Below are 10,229 nucleotides of genomic sequence, written 5' to 3' on the forward strand. Positions count from 1 at the left end.
AAAACAACAACCCCTACAACCCTAGAAGATCCGATATTCCAGCATCGTGGCGCCGGTGCTGCTTAACTGGGTAGCGGTGGTCAAGGGAATCACCGCGGAGTTGGGCCGAACCGTCAACACCAATCCGGCGAGGGTAGCTTTCGGTTCGAGCCCAAATCAGAAGAGGAGTACCGTACGGTGTTCAAGCATCTCGAAAAATTGGACAACTACAGGATGAACGTGTTTCTCTTCCTGAACTCCTTTATAATAGAAGCATGGAGGGGGAAGTCTGGACCACCGCAGTGTCACAGCTGCCAGGGCTGCAGACACCATTCGAAGGACTGTCATAGTGCGCAAAAGTGCGTCCATTGTGCAGACCTCATCCAGCAACAAAATGCCGCAGGCCAAAAGAAGAGCCCTGTACATGCGCCAACTACACGGGCTCTCATCTAGCCAGTCACAGGAGATGCCCCGTGTATCTGAGAGAGGCCCATAATTGGAAGGCTGGCATAAACGCACACACGGTCCGTAAGAAGGCAGGCCCAGTGACGAAGGCTAGCGTTGCAAAACCCACGGTGGAGTAGTCGGCGCCCGCCTCCCTGATGGCGCTGGCGAATGCCCCTACTCAAGGCGGCGAAAGAGACCAACCAGCGGCCACCAACACCACCATGGCTACAAAGAAAAATAAAAAGAAGACGAAGCCCACAGCTCCTGAAGCCGCAGCTCCAACTCCAGCAGCAAGTGACAAGGATCTGGCTGTAATATTATTATCGTAAGGCTTTATTGAAATCAAATTTTCAGCGTTTAATCTTATATGGACATCTATAGCTCTATATAAGTTTGACAGCCAATCCCTGGTATCCGTAGTTATTGCGTGCAGATTTTCATGCCTCCCGAAAAACGTGTCTTGGGCCATTCTTCCACAATGTGCGTAGTTGTTTGGTCTGGCGCGCCACATTCAGTTTGGTGACGGTTTGTAACCCCATTTGTGGAGGTTGTGTTTACAGCAGCTGACGTCGGACCTTATTCTGTTCACTGTAACTCAGATCATTCATGGCTCGTCTAGACCGGGTGGTTAATTTGTTGGATTGATCTCGATACTGTTGGAAAACTGAGTTTGTGTGCAGTACGAGTGCCAGTTTTCCATCCATTCCAGATTAACGTCGAAGAATACTGGGCCCTGGATTTGGGAGTCTGACCAGATAGGTCTACGAGATTTGAGGCGTGCGTTAAAGAGGCTACCCTGTTTTTTTTTTGTTTGTTTTTTTTATATGTAGCTAACCAGAGTCCTCTCCTCTTACATGGTTGAGAGGCTGAACCTGAAGAAGCATGCCGTCGCAGTATTCCTCGCCACAGAGAAGGCGTTCGACAAGGTCTGGCATGAGGGCCTGCAAGCCAAAGCTGTCAACGTCATCGGCCCCACGTCGAGTCATACACGTTGTCAACTCCTTCCTCACCAACCGACGCTTTCAAGTGGCAGTTGACTTCGCGGGAGTCCCACAAGACAGCTATCTATCTTGTTATGCTTGGTACACCGATGATATCTCGGTGGTTGGTCGCGTCAAGCTGGATCTGTTCGCAGACGACGCAGCGTACTACGCGTCGTCCATCACTCCAACCCACGCCTCACTGAAGATCCAGCGCTAGCTTGATGTCCTACCTGAGTGGCTGACCAAACGGAGGTTCTAGGTGAACGTCACTAAGACGTAGCCGCTCCTCACGAGAGCAGCCCATACGAGCTGTTAGCGCTGTGGCAACACCGCTAGTTTTTCTACAACCAATGATTGATGGAGCCAATGATGCTAACACGAGCAATTACTAGGCGAGGAGGTATTGGGGCAGCACATAGCAAAATACCTAGAGGTCACACAGGGGCATCACAACGGAGCAACACACGGAGGAGTTAGTGAGACGGGCTATAACTGCGCGTACCCTGCTTCGTCTACTGCTCCACAACCGCCATCCCCCATACGCACAAAGCTGGGGATCTTTAAGACTTACTTGCCAGGACTCTCCTGCTAGGAGACGCTGAGTCTCCAAGCGATTGTTATAGCGCCGCCAATAAGGGCCAGAAATGGCCACCTCAAACCCCCCAGAAAGGGAAGTAAAAAAATGAAGTTTGTTTTTACTACAATTCGAAACTGAATGACAAAAATAAGATCCGTCCGTGTCCATCCGTATTCGGTTTTAATACAGTCCAAAACTAAATAAAAACAGTGAGCGTTATACAGTAAACAGTGAAACATTTGACGTCCGTACGTTGCTATCGCGGACTCTGGTTGGTCAACGCGTGTCACGGGTTTGTTTTCCTCCTCGCACTTCATCCAATGTATCTTTATTATCAAATTGCCCAACGACCACGTAGCAATATTCATAATGACTAGACAATGTGATAAATAATGAAGTTCAGATAATAATTTATCACTTGGCCCGATATAGCTTGCCATTATTCATAATGCCCGGGCATTATATATAATGCCCACATTAATCACTTGGTCCATGACATATATAATCAATTTTCTATAAAGAAAAGTAGCTACTGTATGTAATTGCATGATTTCTATAGTAATCTAAATTGTATTTTATTTTTCTTATTTAATGCATGTCAATTATAAGATGTAATGTTTTGAAAAGATGTATCCCGCCGAGTTTCTTGCCGGTCCATATTGGGATACCCTCCTCCAATTGAGGGGGGATTTAAATCTTCTCGGGTCAAGGGGTAGGGTTAGAGCCGGTGTAGCTTTATATGACGTTCATAAGCGCATTGTAATTTGCCTACTTGAATAAGAAACTATCTTTATCTCGAGTCGCTTTTGGATTAAAAAATAATTGAAGCAATAGATTTGTACCGTGTATTTATTAAGTGCTTAATACAATACAAATCCTCTTTATTGCCCAACCTATAATACATGAAACACATATAATACATGAAGATAGAGGTAAACAACAGGCGGCCTTATCGCTACAGAGCGATCTCTTCCAGATAACCTTTAGGTAGTGGAGAAATGAAACTTAAATTTACTAATTATTGCTTAATTGTTACATTTCTAATTTTTCTAAAAATCTAACAATTTTTGACTTTGAAAGTTAGTCCATACAAAAATGAACTGTCTTAGTGATCATCATTCGCCGCGTCAGGTAGGTATAAATGGGCTAACGCATACATGAGGTTTTTTTATACCACGTCGGTAGCAAACAAGCATACAGCCTGCCTGATGGTAAGCAGTCTCCGTAGCCTATGGACGAATGCAACTCCAGAGGAGTTACATGCGCGTTGCCGACCCCAACACTCGTTTAGGTTAATAAGTTTTTAGTTAAAAACTTCATTTTTGACAACTATTACCCATTCTATCAAACCCAAACACAATTAATGTTGGGTTATTTATTTCAGAGTTCCTATGACCACCTCGTGTGTTCATCATCTGTTACCCAACATGTCTACATGTTTGTATAATGTATAAGTATGTGAAGTTTCAGCCGAATCGAATAATGGGAACTGGATCTAATTTAGCTTGCATGATTCAACTGGCTTTCTTTCTTTGGACTTAGCATAATTATCTGGAGACATGTTTTTTTCTAAACCACTAACAGTACTCCACCACCACCACCACCTACCATACCATCTTGTCTACCATAGTCTAAGTTGTGTGTTTAATTTGTATGTCATTATGTTCTTTTCATATTGGCGAGAAATAAAGAATATTTGTATTGTATTGTACTCATATATTAGTCACTTGCATTATCGTACACTACGAAGCATGCAATAATAAACGATAGGCTCTAGGGTCTATGAATAAAATTATTTTAGACATATCGTCAGGTGACAAGTAAAACTCACTAATTACTAAAAAATAATTAAACAAAAATCAACCTTATTTTACCACTACTACTACTACTATGTTTCATTATGGCAATGAATTTGTGGTGGTAATTAATTAGTGAGTTTTGCTTGTCACCTGACGATATTATTTATTGTGGGCGCTTCTTAAAGATACCTAATAAGAACGATAACAAGTGTAAATACTCGTAGATATTGTCTCGCTTTTCGACTGATCGTAATATATTTGTAACAGACATTCTGCTAATATTTAGATAGGGTAGAGCTTTAGCTTTATAGGGTGAAAATTTGACCTTGAAGTAAACAAAGTGATCCCTAATGTACATTAAGTTTGGTTTGGGGGAGTCTCGATCAAGTGAGGGTGCAACAGGGAGCTAAAAGCTTTCTGTCCCAATAAACGCGCCCGTGTTTGGCAATGTTGCCAGGGCCAATAACTGGGTGGGACAAACCACCGCTCGATTGTGGCTAAAAGGTGGCAAAACGTTTTCTTACTTTTCTTTGCCTTCGTCCTGCTCACGCTTAGGATACTGGGGATACATAATTTTAGTGATCTGGGGGCGTAGCCAAGATGACAAACGTTGATAGAAAACGCCAGACGAAACTTAAATGTTGTATGGACATAGTCACGTGACTTTTCGTAGCAATTAACTGTCATCCCGACACGTTTTTTTCTTTTCGTTTGGCGGTTGTCGATATGCGATTATTTATTTATTTATTTATTTTATCTTTATTGCACAAAAGAAAACCTTATAGTACAAAAGGCATATCATCATCATCATCATCTTGGCTATGCTCCGGTGCCGACAGGTTGTCCGTTCAAAAGTAACAGAAATCTTGGTCATTTGAATTTATTTTATTTTCTTCATAGTTACCGAACTATCTGGTATCTGGAACTAGATGGTACCGACCAACTAATATATCATTAAGGTTGTTTTATCTCCAAGAAAGTAAGTTATTTGTGAATAAAATATGTACGCTCACGTCCGAAAATTTTCATACGAAAAAAGTGCCAAAAATATGTATACACGATTTTATTGCCCATGTGTATGTGGCAGTGTATGCATATTTTGGGCACTTTTTTCTTATAGATATTTTCAGACGTGACTGTACCATAAAGATGATTGGATTATTTTCCATATAGAAGAACTACAAATATTTATCAATTACTCATCGGATATACAGTCTCTAAGTTTCAAATAGTTTCAATTGGGGTAAACGATTAGCCAAAACCATGATTCGGCATTATACCTCCATTTTTAGGGTTCCGTAGCCAAATGGCAAAACACGGAACCCTAATGGATTCGTCATGTCTGTCTGTCTGTCTGTCCGTCCGTATGTCACAGCCACTTTTTTCCGAAACTATAAGAACTATACTGTTGATACTTGGTAAGTAGATGTATTCTGTGAACCGCATTAAGATTTTCACACAAAAATAGAAAAAAAAACCACTAAATTTTGGGGGCTCCCCATACTTAGAACTGAAAGTCAAAATATTTGTAACTTCCCCCCTGTAACTTCTAATATAACAGAATGATAAAACTAAAAAAATATATATGATGTACATTACCATGCAAACTTCCACCGAAAATTGGTTTTAACGAGATCTAGTAAGTAGTTTTTTTTAATACGTCGTAAATGGTACGGAACCCCTCATGGGCGAGTTCGACTCGCACTTGGCCGCTTTTTGTAAACACACAATTTTCTTTCGAATAGGTATTTAAAAATAATTTGATGCTTACTCTTTCTATAAAACAGTCAACACGTATTACAAAAACGTACGTCGCTCAACAGTCCACAACTACAGTCAATCATCACCAAAACACTAAAAAATATAAACTCGCAAAATATTTCCCGCGCTTTCTTACGTCACTCGCGGCGCGTCACTCCTTACTCTATGGACACAATAAAAATGGCCGCCAAGCAAGACGTGCGTTATTTTTATTAGAACTCGGCATGGGGTTGCGGTTATTATAGCGACCAACTTAACTTTACCGACGACCAAATTAAACATTATTGTTGCTTCTTATAAATTAGCTGGAGTTTATTGACGAGGGCGCCGCGGTTGGGTGTAAAGTTAAGTTTGTCTGCTATAATTTGGGGCAACAAGTTGTATTATGGTGTTCGCGCATGCGCGGTGGTCCCGCTTCAAGCGCCGCAAATAAGTAGATGGAAATAACAATTTCGCGTGGGGCAAGTACTCATAATTACGAGAAACGTGAATGGGTGATGGACGTAGTTTCTACTGGACATAAAGACTAATACCTAGGTGCATGGGAAAACGGAGTAAGCGGAGGAAAACGAGGCGGGTGCAGTTTTACCTGGCTTTCCCATGTGCTGGATGACCATAGCACCGGAAATAGATACTTATGCGTATTGCTTAATTAAATAATAATTGACATTTGTTATTGACCCGACAAATCAATGGGGGAAGTCCTGATATATCTGAGTGGCCGAGGTGCTCAAAAATATCTGAACACGCACTCTAACGCCTTCACAATAAAGGCGTGTTCAGATATTCGTGAGCACATTGGCCGGTCGGATACATCTGATGGCGGCTGTACCTACCCAGGAGTTCTATATCTGCGTGACTTGAATTAAAATATTCACCTTAGGTAATAAAAATCTGCATGGAGCAAAAACTACTTCCCTTTCGGATTGCCTTACACAAAGGATAAAATCCATCACAGATCAAATCCCTGACGTTAGACACGCGAGACGTAAGCTTTCGAATAACTTTTTCTTACCTATCTACTGTATAAAAAGGTTCAATTCCTTACACTTACATAACAATAATACCTACCTACCCGTATTATTCCTTTAGCTTTCTTCTGTAATAATGGTATAATGGTATCTGTAATCTCGAGTTTCTATTTGCTATCGTCAGGAAGAAAGAACTCTAATTTCAAAATCTCACTGCCATTAGGTACATGTGATATTTGTGATAATAATGTTATGAGCGTCACTTCAACTCTTAGGGCCCGTTTCACAAAGTCTAAAGTATTTCATAGTTAATTAACAAATATAGTAAGTGCCAGATAAAACGACTTGCAAAACTTTAAAAACATAGCACTTTATCTACCAGTTAAGCTTACTCGTATTTGAAGATCGTGAAACGCCAACGACGACTTTATCAGATAAGTGGCAAGTAGCTTATTCAAGACTTTATCTGGACATTGTGAAACAGGCCCTTAGTATACCTATATCTATTCGTAGAGCACCTTATGCTGGTTAGGTTGGTTGGCTTATGGAATAACTCCCGGACACAGGAAGCGCGGTCCGCCGAGCGCGGCGGACCTTATGGTCCGAGCTTTTTTTCTTACACTAAAAACGTCTAAACTTTTCGCCAATACTCTTCACTTATACTCTTTTAGATTACACTTCTCAAAATCTATGGACGTAAATGGGCGCATGTCAGTTTCAAAGTGATGGAGTTATGGTGTTTTTGATTAGGATATTAATGCGGTTGGACAGAAAGAAAATAATTTGTTCTGGTTGGATACTCGCGACTTGACATGTTGCCACCTGCTGACCCATGATATGTTATTGGGAGAAATCGGTGTTGTGATACTACAGCATACGGCCACGTCACGTACAAACAAACTTCAAGTAATCCTACAAATACAGACGACATCTGACAGGGTTGAAATGTTGAAAGACAAAGCTAATATTACCTAGAAAATAGAAATGGCCACGACCCTCAATGGTGGGAAACAGATGCAAGGTGGAGGGTAAATGCTGAAATCCCCACAACGAGCCCTGCCCTTTCATTTGATATGTCACACGATATAGTTAGCATATTTTTTTTTATGTTTTCTACTTTCCCCCCAACATTACTCGTTCGTCTTCGGGTGACCGACTTAGTTATGTTTGCCAAATCGATCCAGTAGTTTCAGAGCAAATTGGTTGTGACAGACAAAGGCACGAGTGATTCTATAAGGGTTCCGTTTTTTCCTTTTGAGGTACGGAATACGGAACGCTAAAAACGACACTAAAAGTGACCTTATAGGCTGTTATAAACTGTCATAAAATCAGCAAGTAGTAAACGGCGTGCCAGGAAACGATACAACGCGCCCATTCTAAGGATATTTTTTCCCATAGGTATACAAATCACTCCAGTTTACCTCGCCACCGCATATGCGCTCGTAATAACACGCTAATTATAATGTTGAAATTCTCATTAGCTTCTGTAAATCAATTACCACGTAATAGAACGTCATCAATATTCATTAAAAAAAAACCGTTTCCAGTCAATATGTCAGGGCACGCGCCTGCGCACAAAAAGTGTGTAAAAAGCCCTTCGCTTCGGGTGCGTTCGGCGGAACGGTAGCGATCGATTTGTGATCTTATTGTAATTGAAAACCTTTTACGGTTCTCCTTGCAAAGGGCTACAAAATATTAGTAATATCACTTAGTAATTTGTTACACATACTGAAAAGTTCCAGACTGAGTGTAATACTAATATTACACTCAGTCAGGATTGTTAACCAAGCAATGAAAGGCACCCATTTCTGTTGAGATAGTTCGGCACTCTGGCGCATTGAGAGCGCCAATAGTCCGAGACTAAAAAGTAAAATGGTCACTTTCGCCCGAGTTAAACACTCTACTTTTCATTTAGTATACGAGGAAAATATAGGTACGTGTGCATTAAAAAAACACAGCTAAGTATTAACTACTACTACTTTCAACTAACAATTTAGGTAAAAATATAGTTATTTATAGAATGGGGAGGGCGAGCAGGCGCTCGAGGTCACAAACTTGGATTTTCATTGGGCCTACATCATAAACAAGCCTGAAAAAAATCAGAACTACCGGATTTGACGCAAACGCTAATGTATAAAGTTACTGTATTATATGGTGGGAACTGGGAAGGTAAAATTGTCTCACTCTCTACAAAAAGTCTGCGATAGTGTATGTGTATCTTTTAAGGATAACTTTCTATACCGATTCTTATCTTCTACAAAAATTTGCAATGCTAATTACAGGGATACAGTATTAATATTTATCAAATTAAATACGTTAGTTATATTAAGCATTTCTTATAGATTAGAATGGGCCTTTACACCATACAATTTAAATTAATATTTCAGTAGGCAAATTAAAGTTCCGTTTCGAGCCATACCTTGTAAGAAATGTTAAAGACGCTAACATCCGTTAGTGCTCATTTTTACCACCTTACGCGTGATAATACCATTACTTTATTCTGTGCTTATGTGTTGCGATCACTGTGAGTGAATTTGGTTTAAGTACATTAAGTATAAAGTACCTACATAAGTTTAAACTTGAAAATTTTTATTAGTCAATTGGAGTTGGCTGTTGATCTTGCTATCTGTACAAAAATTTGATCACAAATTTGTGGCATTATCTTTAAAATGGACCTTATTGTCGATGGCGCTTACGCAGCACTGCGTCGCGCAGCGTTGTATTTGTATCGGATCATCGTTTATGACGGTGGAAGCGCCACCATCGACAATAAGGTCCCTTTTCATAGATAACGTCACATTTCAAAACCCCGATTCCTATAGGACCCCACACGCTGTCGTACACCAGCACCTTGTATTCGTCGCCGAAGGGCTTCGCTGCCCTCACAGCAGTCAGGTGTCCACGGACCATGACCGAGTCACTCAACAGAACAACTTGATCTATGGCCCGCGCCGCCGCGCATGCATATTATAAAGGTTAATGCCATTGTATAATGCACTTTCTAGACTGGTGTTTTTATTCAGAAATCACTGGCATTTAATTTCTCACTATGAATCAACAGGAATGCGGTAATGAGCGCCCTGACCTGCTAAACTTAGAAGTACTACATTAATGATTTCGTTCAGGTGAAATTTTCCATTTTTTTTTAATGGAATCACTGAGCTTTGGTGGAGTTAGTATCGTGACTTGGTAAGTGACTCGATGTTCCGCAGCTGTACCGAGTCCGATTAGTCGTGTTAGTATCGTGAGTTGGTGAGTGACTCGATGTACCGCATCAGCTGTACCAAGTCCGATTAGTCGTGTTAGTATCGTGACTTGGTGAGTGACTCGATGTTCCGCAGCTGTACCGAGTCCGATTAGTCGTGTTAGTATCGTGACTTGGTGAGTGACTCGATGTACCGCAGCTGTACCGAGTTCGATTAGTCGTGTTAGTATCGTGACTTGGTGAGTGACTCGATGTTCCGCAGCTGTACCGAGTCCGATTAGTCGTGTTAGTATCGTGGATTGGTGAGTGACTCGATGTTCCGCAGCTGTACCGAGTCCGATTAGTCGTGTTAGTATCGTGACTTGGTGAGTGACTCGATGTTCCGCAGCTGTACTGAGTCCGATTAGTAGAAAGTTATCGTGGCAATTCATTGAGTTATTATTGCTATAGAGAAGCCATACCTATTAATATTATCTTATCTTATACCTACCAAACAATGAATATGTA

This window comes from Cydia pomonella, chromosome 9 (assembly GCF_033807575.1).
Source record: "Cydia pomonella isolate Wapato2018A chromosome 9, ilCydPomo1, whole genome shotgun sequence".
Classification (NCBI taxonomy): Eukaryota; Metazoa; Arthropoda; class Insecta; order Lepidoptera; family Tortricidae; genus Cydia; species Cydia pomonella.